The sequence below is a fragment of the Ambystoma mexicanum genome, chromosome 2q (assembly GCF_040938575.1).
Source record: "Ambystoma mexicanum isolate Mex_15411 chromosome 2q, UKY_AmexF1_1, whole genome shotgun sequence".
Classification (NCBI taxonomy): Eukaryota; Metazoa; Chordata; class Amphibia; order Caudata; family Ambystomatidae; genus Ambystoma; species Ambystoma mexicanum.
The window spans coordinates 573,452,224-573,466,163 of NC_090924.1; the positions used below are offsets into that span (position 1 = coordinate 573,452,224).

General features: G+C 39.2%; 1 long non-coding RNA gene across 1 annotated transcript in view; it reads left to right on the forward strand.

Annotated features, from left to right (window-relative positions):
- Positions 1-13,940, forward strand: part of LOC138569603 (uncharacterized) — a 358,436-nt gene that overhangs the window by 195,562 nt on the left and 148,934 nt on the right. The gene's annotated exons all lie outside the window — the stretch shown is intronic.

The following is a 13,940-nucleotide window of genomic DNA, read 5'->3' on the forward strand; positions in this document are numbered from 1 at the left end:
ATAGCTTATGCAAGAGGTGCTCTCTGGCTATTTTCATGTCTACTAAGGTCGTCATTCTAGAGATTGGTCTCTGTCCTGACTTACAGAAGTTAGTATTTTATTTTTGCAGAACAGAACTTTTCTTGGAGTGTCCCTTTTGAGAAATGCTTCACAGCGTAATGCAGCGTGGTGATCCGACCGGATGTGTGTATCCCGTCAGTTAACACACTGTATTAAGCTGCACAAGTGGTATTCTAACCCAAACGTCCGGCTCGAGCCCCCAATTTGTAAGAGGATTCAATTCAGCACTACAGCTAAGTTAACGCCTAGTCTAGAATACTGAATGAAAACCCTTATTGATATATCTTTATGTCCAGTTCATGCGTTCTGGATGACTACCCCTATATAACACCCCTCTCTTGGAATCCCCCTGACCCCACTGAGCCAAGAAGTAGTTCTGTTTTGCAAGTTTAAAAGGTTTATTTGATAATTTAAAATATATATATATCACACTTTATAATAAATTAATAATTGAATAGCACACTTAATCTGATATGATAAAGATCAACAACGGAGAATCTGGCACTAGCACACTTCTTATAATCACTAATGAGTTGACATGAAATGGATAAGGTAGCACACTGGTAAATAGGAACAGAAGTATAATGTGGTAGAGGATGCTTTATGTAAGCTCAGGTGGATGCAATATTCAATGAATGCAGTACAGAAAATACTCAATATGATTCCAACCAAACAATGTAATCACTTTTCTCTGGCAATCCCCTCCCCCCCTTGATGCAAGGCAAGGAAATGGAAGGAAAACACACAGTTCTCAGAAATGCAATCAATGTAAATCAGTTCACCCCAGCAAGCTTACACTACAGAAAACAGATAGGAGTTTTGAAAACACAGGCAAAATGCTTTGATATGTGCTAGCAATGGATGAGAAATATGCTGGAAATGCTTTTAATTCCCTTTCAGAGGTTCAGGGTGAGTGGTATCTAGTTAATATTAGTCCAGGCTCACACTAGCAATGAGGCAGGGATAGTTAGCAGGTTAAACGAATTTCTGGCAAATGGAAGGCAAGCAGCAGCAGTTTTTACATGTGAAGAAATTTGCAATTCGCGGTAAAATTCTAGGTTCGTAGGAAAGCCACGATTCTAACCTTTCAGATGAAAGTTATTGCAAGTCTCTAGCACAAACGGTTGCGGAGATATGAGCGATTTTGTGAAGGTCGTTTTTCAGATTTGAAATTTTAAAGTTAAAAAAAAGACAAGTGCAGCTTGCAACTAGGAAATGACAAGTGACAGCTTTACAAATGACAGGTGACAGTTAGGAGGCAGTTCTACTTAGATTAAATAGATTGAATTATATTATTTTAACTAGGAGATTGGATCTGCACAGTTTTCTAGGTACTCACACTATATTCTTGAGTGAAATGGGCCTCGCCATGGATCTGGTCAGGTTTTAAACTCGCCTCTGGTCTCTGCACTTCACAGTGATTTGGGTCAGCTCTCTCTGGTTCTCTGGTCTGGGTCTCTAGTTCTGGATAGATTGAAGTCTCTAGTTTGGCTCTCTGGAGGTTTGATGGAGGTAAAGTATGGATTTTTCCGGCAGAGCTTCCAGCGGCAGATGGATTTGAAAGGCCCTATCTGTCCTGTCTGTCTGCTTTTATGTGTTTAGAATGTGGGTGTGTTCTAGCATCACTGACCCTACCTCTCTCTCAGCTTCTAATTGGTCAAACTTCCATTTATCATTTGATTGGGGAATGAACTGTGAGTCAGAGGGATGTCATTTTATGGCTTGCAGATAGGACACTCCTCTGTCAGATTGCACACATTCTATATTTGATAATAAAAGACATATTTCACAGTTACACAGTTGCTTGAAATTACATATACATGGTGTGGCTGAATTTAGCCATGTCTCTGTCCAAATCTGCTGTTTCTAAGAGCTTGCATTCAGAAATGGCACATAATTGACTTTTTAACTGATTTTTCACTTTCTGACATTGACCCAACTTTACATACATGTGTGCAGGGAGTATGGACATTAACTGATGAAGTTTCAGATTTTTAACATCCATACATTTAGAGTAATATCCACTTTTCCGCTAAAACCCCCCTGAACATACCACCGGTTCTAAAAACCTCTTAAACTGTGGGCAGAAAAATCACAAGAATTATGGTATCATTTATAAAATTTTCACATGTCTGCTCTATGAGTTATTCATCTTTTTAGAGTTATGTTCTGGCTCCAAAGGGGTGTGGTTTCCTCTCAGCACAAGGTAGAAATACTGGTTTATCCAGTTCTGCCAAGCCAGCTTGCTCTCACAGGCAGTGCTCCTCCCAGCTTCTGCCAAGAGGAAGCTACATTTTACGACTGCTGTAATAAAACCTTTGCCTGAGTCAGGAGAGGCTCATTGTTCAAGAGGAAGCCATTTATGATCCTCTCAATAAACCCTCTGCCTGGGTGAAGGGAGTTGCATTGTTCACTCTCCTGCAGAGCACAGGTAATTCAATTATCAGATAGATGGCATATCCTTAGTGTGAGCAGCAAAAGGGCAGCTAGGCCTGGGAACACAGCTGTGACTCAAGTTTCACTCCTGATGGGGGTAGTTGCCAGGCAAATTGGAATCTCTTTAAGCTGTCATTTCTGTTCCCCAGTTTCTGCATTCAAATAAAACTAAACATTTTCACATATGCAGCTAGAAGGCTGATTCTAAGTTTAAAACTATGACATTTAAACAATTGCAACCTATGTGACACTCAAAAGTAGGTCACTCAGTCAATTTAAACATTTAGATTTTTTTTTAGTGTCTTTCAGTCCAAATTTACTTAAACTGCTGAAATCCACAGCGCAGCCAGTCTTGTTATAAACCTTCAAGTCACTTCAGAATATAACTTTACATAGGATCCACCTCTCAGTAAGTCTTTCTTTAGCCTGCTTTGGGTTCATTCAGTTTTACACAAAAAAGTAAAATCTGGTGTTGTTTTAAATTGCCGGCTTTTGGATAGTGGTGAGTACTGGTACTGCACCCATTTTTGGGATTTAAGAAAATGAATTCCCAACAGTTATGGGTTTGCTTTTGGCAATCAGCATTGCCATTCCCAATGGTTTCAGACTACTGTGCGGGTAGTCCAATGGTGATTTTAAAGCGCTTTGAAGCTAACCGGCGCTACTGTTTTTCCTTTGGCAACCCATTTCCCTCATGGCAACCCGGCCTTTCATTCTCGCACTGGTGGGTGGCAAGTGAGGCAACCATTTCGGTGTGCGCACAAACTGCGCAGCTTTCCTGGATTTCGGCGCACATGTGGGTTTTCCGCCATCTTGAATTTTCTAAGCCCACAGCACCAAATGTTGTGGCATGATAGCTTAAACGTGGGTCAGGACACCCAACATCCTGCACTCAAAATAGTACAAATCCCTCTTCTCCTGAAGAAACCATCCCTCAACCATACACTCACCAACAATTAACATCCAATCCTTTTCCTAACATACCTCTCCAGAATAATGGTACACTTTGTAACTAGTCAACTTCAACGCCACGTCACCACAGACAACCTTCTCAACCAATTCCAATCAGGATTCCTCCCAGACACAGCACTGAGACTGCATTCTGCCTCTGAAACATTCTGTCACATTGGATGAGCAGCATCACCTGCGTGTTTTCACAGAGCATGTCAATTAGGAGCAGAGAAGTGTGGACAATAAATACATAAATACATAAATAAAAAACAGTAATAACAGGTGAGATTTGCAAAAGCTGCCTTCTTGTGCAAGCAACCTGATTATAGGGCTGTCAATACTTAACTCATACATGATTCCAAGTAGCACCACATTAGGTACATATCACCTGATTATGGTGTCAAATATATTATTAAAATCGGCAAATCTTTACCTCCACCGTCAAGGTGGAGGTAAAAATCTCTTTCAAACATCAAACTTTAAAACTTTTTGTTTTAACTGTAGTGAAGGAATGTGCGTGTATTTGACAGGGGAGCCCCAGAGGAGGTGAAAAAGAGGGCAACTCTGATTCCCACCTTCTCGCCCCCTTTGCAATGGAATGGTAAAAAAAGACACTTTTATTTATTTTCAAAAGGTCTTCCGCAGCAATATGATCTACTACTGCACACAAATTCCACCCTGAAAATATGACCCTAATTATTTATTTGTGTATCAGCTAAGGTAAACACGTTTTAATGTGATGAACCCACAGCCCAGCACGATCTACAACACATAATCCAATCCCACTTTACACTGTCTAATTGTTCATCACGCAATGGTTATACTTTACTGTGAAAGTCATTACTTAACAACAGATGCTTAAATGTGAATACATGTCGATCTCTTTCTCGCTTGCTCTCTCTCTGTCTCTGTGTCCGCAGTCAATGCAATCTGAGACAGGAGGTGGGAATTTCAGCACCAACAGGGCCTAATTCATGGAACTTTTAGCACTGTGCAAAGTGACTTTGGACTGCAAAAGTATTCTTTGCACCATGCTAAATGGGTGCTGCAAAGAGTACTTTTGCAGTGCAAAGTGAGTTTGCACTGCAAAAATACACTTTGCACCGTTCTGTGAATCAGAGGGTTTGTTGGCAGAGAAAAGTCCCTTTGCACCTTGCGAAAGGTACCATGAATTAGGCCTACAGATTGGAATGCATTACTGTAGCCACGTCTACCCATTGATTACATTGTCGAGTGTAAATCTATACATTTTTTTTCACAAGACCAAAATGAAGTAAAACATTTCAGTGCCTGAACATGGATTGCCTTCACTCAACAATAGCAATAAATGAACTAGCAAATAGATATATCCCCCCAAAAAATAGATTATTTTGACTATGGAATTTGCAATCCAATGTCCAATTTATATTCATATGAACTCATTCATTTGTACGCTTAGTTTGACAAGTGTCATAAAACTGCATTAAAATTCAGGATATATTTCTATAAAACGTCAATATAAACATAATCCATCGCACAAATCTGTGAAATATGGTCTAACGCTGCCAAGACAGCAGTAGTTGGAACGTGGTGAGGACATACTTCTTGAGTAATAAGTTGAACGTATCACAAATCACGCAGGAGGTGATCAGCGGTGTCATTGGAACTCATGTGCAAGATCACCATATGCAAGTAATGCGCTCCATTCCCAGTCAGGTACAGATACTGGAGCTCAGTGCCATGATATAGCTTGTCAGTCCTCTGGGAAAATGTGGGTTCATTAGATTATTGTGTAATACTCTTTTAGTGATGACAACGAACATGTGGACAGCATATGTTCCTTTTCTTCAGTGTAGTAATCTTTCAAGCTGTACTGCGGCGGTTGAGGACAAATTACTTCAATAAACAAAATGTAAATATAAATATATTTTCAAGGAAAAAACTTTGGTTGCAGGGAAGTTATGGTGAGCAATACCTTGTAACAAAACCCTTGAAATTCAAGGAAAACACTTTAGTTGCAGGGGCGTTAAGGTGAGAACTTAATGCAACAAAACCCTGGAAATGCAGCTAAAGCCACCTTAACTTTGCGCCCCCTGTTGCGCAGACAATGACCACAATGATGACATAACAGATCACATCACTGATACAGCTAGCCACACAATATGAAGCCGCCTCTATGAACCTCTCTACCATTTCTAATAACGCTTCAAATCGAGTGCTCCTGTGCTACCAGTGTTTACAAACTCTGGCTGTTGCTAACAGCACCTTTAATGGTTGGAGGTTCATTATGCACATCCACCTCTCACAGCTACAGTAAAGATATAAGACTGCATTTAGGCCAGAGAACACTGCAGTCCAGTATGGTCCAGACCATCTCATGCAATTTCCAATACACTTCATCCACATCCTTCCCGGAGATTTGAAACAAATTATTTATCATAATTGATGTTCCCCATCGTTCTGACAAACATTAGAAGAGCCGTGTCTTAGTGTTTTCTTGCACAATGTTAGACTTATTCAAATGTCCAACTGGTGACAAAAATATAAAATAACAAAAATGACCACTCTAAAAAGACAATGCCACAAAACATGAAGCCACCTCTCTAGAATGTCTAATAACTCTTCAAATAGAGTGTGACAATGCTGCAGATGTTTGAAAACTCTAGCTGTTGCTAGCAGCACCTTTAATAGGTGGAGGTTGATTATGCACAACCACAGTTCACATCTACAGTAAAAATAAAGACCACATTTAAGTCAAAAAGCACTGCAACCCAGTATGGGCCAGACCGTCTTATCCAATTTCCAACACACATCATCCACTTCATCCCAGGATACTTGCACCAGATAATTCATCATAATTTATGTTTGCAATTTTTGTGATGAAACATTAAAAAATCCATATCTTCATTTTTTCTACCTAATCTACTTTTTACTGTCCATAATTTCTCTCACATTTGCAATATCCCTTTTGATTGATTGTACCACTTTTCCAACATTAATAGTCATTTTAGTTGTTGTAGAGCTTCTTCTTTGATTCTTTATCTACAATAACTTCTTCACCAGTTTGAACATATGTCACATAATTTGAAACTATTGAAGATATAATAAACTTTAAAAATAATTGTGTTGGTTGCATAAACAATTTATAGTAGACAGAAACTCTATATGTGTTTGGTGATTAAAATGAATTTCTTAAAATATTATTGTTAGTCTCATTTTACATATACATAAGAGTGACAGGTAGTTTTAGGAGATTGTTCTATTTTTAGGGTACATTTATTCTTGGATTAGATATTTCAAACATGTAGCCCATTTTTAAAAGAGAGCATTGTTATTGTCCAGAGCACAGCCATTACTAAACAGAGAAACTGGAACATGTAAAGTAGACACTACTGTCAAAATCAACAGTTCATTAAATATTGGTGGCATCACACTGGGCGAATCACCTACTCCACGTGCAGCCAATTTCCATACACATAACACATGAGACCCAAGCATTTAATTTTTTGTAGTGTTCATACAATTTTCAATATTCATCATCCACATAAGTTCAGGAAACTTGCCCCACAAAATTGATCATAATTAATGTTCACATGCTTTAAAACAGAACATTAGATGGGCCACTCTTCACATACATGAAAGAACTATAAAGCTCCTTTAAGAAACATATTTTTGCAACACATACTTATGTCTGTTGTTATCAGCAGTGCATGCCGGGGATGGAAATCATCATTCAATTGCCTATGCCATAAGGCTTCACCATGACCCCAGCTGAACCAAACAACCCCCATTATTCACTGCAGCTACCCTGCATCCTAGTTCATTATCCACTATACCATAATAATGTAACCAATGGCCACTGCTCATTGCTTGCCACCATGGTAAGTCTCCAAATCCACACAGGATATATTTGCAAAAACCTTGCTTTCTGTTCTTGCTGACCCTCCTCATACATATTTACTCCAATCCCATCCAACACTTCAACCTGTACCCACAAGCACATTTGATTTTCCCTTTCAAACCTATCCCAATTTCAAAAATCCTTAACACATAGCCGGTCCCTCAGGCAACATGGGCACTTTCAACCCATTGGTCTTCCATCATGGTCATGGACATTATCCAGATTGTCCGGGTCATGTCCTTATGTCACGACCTGGACAATCTGGCCACTGCCCATGGCCAGAGGCTATGCTTCAATCACCACAGATATATCACTATTTTTGCTACCTACATTATGACACTTGTCAATAAAGAATCATGCTTTCAGGTCTTTGCAAATGCTCCTTACACGGTTTTGCTGGAAATCCACCCGTTTTATTTTTTCAAAACTGTCAAAATGTATGTCCATAAAATAGTCATATGACATAGCCCCCACTTTACAAAATCCATTCAGACTTTGCACAAACATTCAAGGTTGGGTCTATCATTTTTCTGAAAATGTGTGTTGACATTCATAAAACGGCTAAAAAGTTGTAAACTATTTTTAAAATGTTGAGACCCCCACTCATTTTGCCTGCTCTTCACAAAATACCACCAAAATTTGCAAAAATATTTATATCAAGATCTAAAATCTGTTTGCAACCTTTACTGCAGATTCGTCAAATGGCACCACATTTATAAGCCTTTACAATATTTGGGACCCCCCCTTCTAATTTTGTTCCCTCTTAACAAAACAGCACCACACTTTGGAAAACCATTCAGAATCAGGTCTATAATTAAACTCCTGAATTTCATGAAGTTTCATTGAGTGGAGCCAAAGTTGTAAGCCATCCAAAAACTGTTTTTCACCAACCCTGTAATACACAAATAAGCATAGATGCCCCCGAACACCAAAGATGTTTGTGGACATTACAGGACTGTCAGGGACTGTGTGCCCAGTAAACTGTCATTGATAGCTGCCAGTTTTTCTGTAACAAATAACAGTACGGCAACAAGAACATTAAAACAAAACAAAAACAGTGTTTCCTATTTAAAACTGTTGCACATGTAAACTTCAATAAACCATACCAACATTTTACAACCTCTAATTTCTGTACTGAAATAGCATTTCCTAACACATACTGCATTTTACATAATAGGAGTTTGCATAGCAATAAGCCCAAAGACAAGAAAACAAGGGGGGCATTCCTGCGTCGGATAATGCCCCAAAGTCTTTATTGAAGCACTCACCATAGTCAGAACCTTTTACTATGGGCACACTAAATATCACACTGCACCAGCAAAACAAAAATCTTTTTAAAACAAACGCATTTTTATATCACCTCAAATATCAATTTAACACACACCAAAAGTGATTAAAAAAGCATTGTCGATTAAATCACATTTCTAATTCTCTGTGATAAACCTTTTATTTTAAAAACAACAAGCATACTTCATGATTTTATATCATGCACCTCACTAAAATTCAATTGCTTTCCTGATAAACAACTTTCAATAACTATTCCCACCCATTTTCTACATATGCAGCAGCACTGGTTTCTACATATACAACAACATTGTTAACAAATACAGTAAAAAACAAAGAAAACCACAGAGCCCCCTTATGAACACATCAAATCAAACATTCAACACAACACTCACCAACAACTGATTAGTGCTAATCATATTGTATCACAGGTAACATGACCTGCACAGCGTGAGTTATGCAGTGAAAATGAGAAAAGTAGACAAAAAGGGGAGTTTCACACTTTCCAAAATCAAAACCACAAAAAGAGGACTGCATTATAAGAAAACTAATCAAATGGCCGGTATGTTCACTGCAACCTATCACAATGAAGTACACATTAACAAATGTAACAATACCCAATAAGAAACACCAAAAAACACATACAAACCCTGCTCAGCATCAAACGTAGCCGTGGATATTGAACGCAGCTAAAAAGCTCACTTGTAGCCGTGGGTACACATACATTTTTCTACAAGCCCCAAATCAAACTAAATTGGCCTTGATGCCTTCAAATCAAATAAGTGAACAAACAAGTACTTGAAATAAAATACAAAACTAAAAATCTGTACTATATCATGGACATAAATGGATGACTATTGCACAGAAAGTTTTATATTTATAGACACAGCTTTAAATATACCCGCGGCTCCAGCTGCAACAAATGAAATGCAGAGTAGTATCGACTTGCCTACGCACTTGCTTTTTTATAGACACTGCTATACAAGAGCTCCTCTTAGATGTCTGTTGATAGCCGCGGCTATCCGCAAAATCTTTGAATTCAAAATTGCATTTACACCACGCCAAACTCCCAAAACTGTCCCCAACATGCCTACCAGACCCAATCCTCCTCATAAACCCCCTCCACTCCCTTAATCTCTTATAATCCCCCGAAACACTAAATGCATATAAAATGCCTCCCCACCCAAGATTTCAGATAGTTGCGACTCCCACACATCCACGACGTGTCATTTGCTCTAATATCGCCACGGCAGCAAGGGAGGAGGTGTCTACCCGCGACTAGCAATGCTGCACGCTGGGTGGCTGTTTGTTAGCCCGAATACTAACAATTGCACCATCCACCAATTAGAAAGTACAAAACGCAACCATCATACATACCGTACTCATACAAACTACTAGAAATTCAAAATAGGAATCATATTCCTGGAAATAAATACTGCAGATATCATGGCTGGTTTGAAAACTGTGTGGCTGATTGGAGACAGTTGACTGTCAGTTCCATGTTTTTCCAAAATTGTTAAGTCTGAGAAGTACAGGGCACCCAGACGTCACACTAATTCATTGTGGAGGCACGAGGGGTTGCCCTTACTTTAATGATGAAATAAGACATGGAGAAACTAATGTAATTATTTCTTCACACCGTCATCATCTTTTCCAATCTAACTCAGAGGCAAAAATGGAGATGGACCACCAGATTTAATGGTAAAATTGAGAAATCCCGGAGAAATGTTAATAAAGCAGTCTCAGCATTCATGACAGACCACAACCAATTATGGATTTCTAACAACATCATACAGTTTTACATGGCCAATTTCTATAGGCATGATGGAGTACACCTAAACGATGAAGGAAATGCAGTGATCCTAGATAACATCAAAACAGTACTCCTGATGCGCTAAAGTTCTACACTCAATGTTTCCCCAAACAGTCCTTTTAAGGACTACTCATCATATATAAATGCACGAATAGAAAAAAATAATAACAAACAAACATTTTTTATTATACCCGCGGCTACAGTTGCTTGACTTAGTTGAGAAGGGGACTTACTTTAACTTTTATGATACTATATAACTTGAATAATCATTACAGGACAACAATGCTCATGTACTTATATGAAATAAAAGAAACATAATAAAAATATGCAACTATGAACTACGTAGGCTAAGCTTCCACAACCACACAATATAAAACCATAATTGAAAACACACACGCTAAAATACATTCTATTGTACATCTAAAACTAAACTACAATTTCTTCTTTTCCAATTCATTTTTATAAACTATTTTCTTCTTTATCTCTCCAAAGTCTCTCCAAACTCTTGCATGCTCAAAAGTCTGAAAACACATATCCAAAATAAAAAAGACTCTCTAATAATTTTTCACCCCTGACAAGACTATACCTAAACAAAGAACTTTCAAAAAATATAAAACAGTGACACCCAAACTATATAGCCGGACATACCGAACTACACATACCAACGACTATCTGTAGTCTTTTGTAGCATCGAATATAGCCGCGAAAATCATCAAAACAGCAGAAAAAAATGCTCCCCCCCTAGGCACTCACCAATTGTCCCCTTCATTTGTGCCAGCTCCCCCCACTTCCCAAATGGCCTCCTCACCTCCTCTGCCCTCTCCCTTTCACCCAGAACACATGTTTCTTCTGTGATGCAGTTTGCATCGAGATGTCAGCTATTCACGGCTTTAGCCGAGGCTATGGAAAGCTGTGTGCTACAAACTTGGTTCCTACGCCCACTCCTACTCCCACATTTTACTCAGTGCCCTCTGGCCATGCCCCCCACCTCTACCCTGATGACATGTGTATGTTTTTTTACCTACAATTAGCTTTTTAATCCATTTCATTTTCCCATATCCACGGCTATTGACGCGAACATCACTTGCATCGAGAAAAAAACAAGATGGCAGTCATTTAATTTCTGAAAAACATGATCCTGCAATGCACAATGGGAGATATAACTGTACTTTTTGTGGGGACGAGGGCATCCCCTTCTCTGTCAAATTTTTTAATAACCACTGCACGGAATAACCCCAAAACACAAAAGGATCGTAAGTGAACGCTTCGTGGTCAAGTTGTTTCAGACCTGGTCCAAATCCGTCCATCGATTTAGGCTGTGTGCTTTGGCATGAATTTACCTTTTTTGTCTATGGGAAAATGAATCGGAAGTAGGCGCCAAAAAAGAATTTCATGCTTAATAATCTTTTCATTTTTTAACAAACTTACTTCGAAATTCTGGCCAAATCAGTTACTCAAATCTAAGGTTATTAAGAATAGGATTTTGAGGGGTTCCTATGCTTCTCCGACTCACCTTAACTAAAAGGCGGCTATCACATCCTATAATATATCCGGTAACAGCCCTGCAGCTATGGTTAAGTTGCTTAACCCATAGGAAGAGAACTTTTTTGGGCAGCTTATAAATCCTCACAAAACTTTGCAAAAAAAGTATATGGCCGCGTGAAAGTTTGGTGAGGTTTCGTGAGGGGCAAAGTTATAGGGGGGTCAAAAAATGTGTGGTTTTTCACGTAGATTCAATGGATAAAAAATGTGCTCACGGCTACAGCCCAAACCGCTGGACGGAATTTCCCAAACTTTTTGCCAGGAGAAGTGGCTTGGACCCAAAAGTGTGTACATTTGGTCTAAATCTGTTCAGTCATTTTTTTTTTAAATGGCCAAGAAGTAGGTAAAAAGAAATGAGTGATATATAGGTTTGGTGTGCGGCCTCACCTCGGAACGATTAGTCCAGAGCGTGGCGTGATGCCCACGGACAGCGGATGCACCCGCTGATTGGATGGTGAAAAGCGTGTGGTGCGTCATATTTTTGGGAAATGCCGGCCATGTTGGATTCGCGGATATCGCCCGTTATCTGCGAACACTGGGGTAAAAACATATTCAAAAACACAACATTGAACTAGTCAAACTAATGAAACAATCTCTGGATAGGTGAGGGGTGATGAGAAGGGATGGGACATTGCTATAAAAAGTGAAAAAACAGGTGGTTTTCCACCTTTGAAGTACACAGACAGTTTGGGACATCGCTGTAATGTTCACGAACATCTTAGATTTCCGGGGATATCCATCCATACAAGTTTGGTGAGATTTTGTGAAGAGGGGGCGAAATTAGATCCAGGGTTTCAACATTTTTAGATGGGTTATAACTTGTTGCCTTTTGACAAATGTGCACAAAAGATTTTAGAAAGATTTTTCGACCGAACCTTGAATTTTTCTGCAAAGTCTAACTGGATTTTGTCAACTGGGAGCAAAGCTATATGACTATTTTATGTATGTACATTTTGATACTTTCCAAAAAATAAAACATGGGTGGATTTGCAGGTAAGTTGTGCAAGAACATTGGCAAGGATTTGAAAGCATGGTTTTGCAAATGTGTCCATGTTTTATTTTTTGAAAAGTGTCATAACATAGGTACAAAAAATAGTGATATACCATTGGTGACTGAGTTGTAGTCGGTGGCCATGGGCAGTGAACAGATTTTCCGAGTCATGGCATGACTCGCATAATCTGGCTACTGGCCATGACCACCAGGGCCTAGCAATGTGATTAAAGTGGGCATGGCCACTAGGGAGTGGCTAAGTGGTGAAGTTTATCAAAATCAGGATAGGTTTGAATGGGAAAAAGCATTCTGGCCATGTTTAAAATTCTGTCCGTGGCTACAGGCCAAAGTGCTGCACGGGATTGCATGAACAGATCGCTGTGACTATCAATGCATGCACTCTGAGACAATGCTAATCAGCAGATAATTACCAAGCATGCTGAACCAGGTGCCCACATGGTCACCAGCCCAACCCTTGAAATCATTAACCAACATTATTTGTGACCATAATGGGACAAGATATTGGGATTGTATTCTGGACTCATTTCCACAACCTCACAGCAATGACTGGGCAAAATCCACATGGCTTGAGAAAGATTTTAGAGAGTCGAATTACGTGTCGGCTGAGTTCTAACAATAAATATTGCATAAAGAATGGTTTTGAAGACTGCCTGATTACGACAACAGTTACTTATTGAATAACCCAGTGCTGAGGTGAACAGGGCTCACTCTCCTGTTCAAAACCTAACACTTAAAGAAGGAAGGGCACCTTCACAAAAGAATCACATCACCAGCACCAGGGTAATCTCTTTAAAGTACTAGATGAAGCGTAGTGATCTACCCATTCTACCAGCCTGCAATTACTTGATAATCATCCTGAAATTACTTGATAATCGTGTACTCTGATTTGATTATTGGGGCATGCAGCATGGCTAACACCTAGGATTGAATGAGAAAAAATGTTTTGCTTGGGCTGAAAGCCT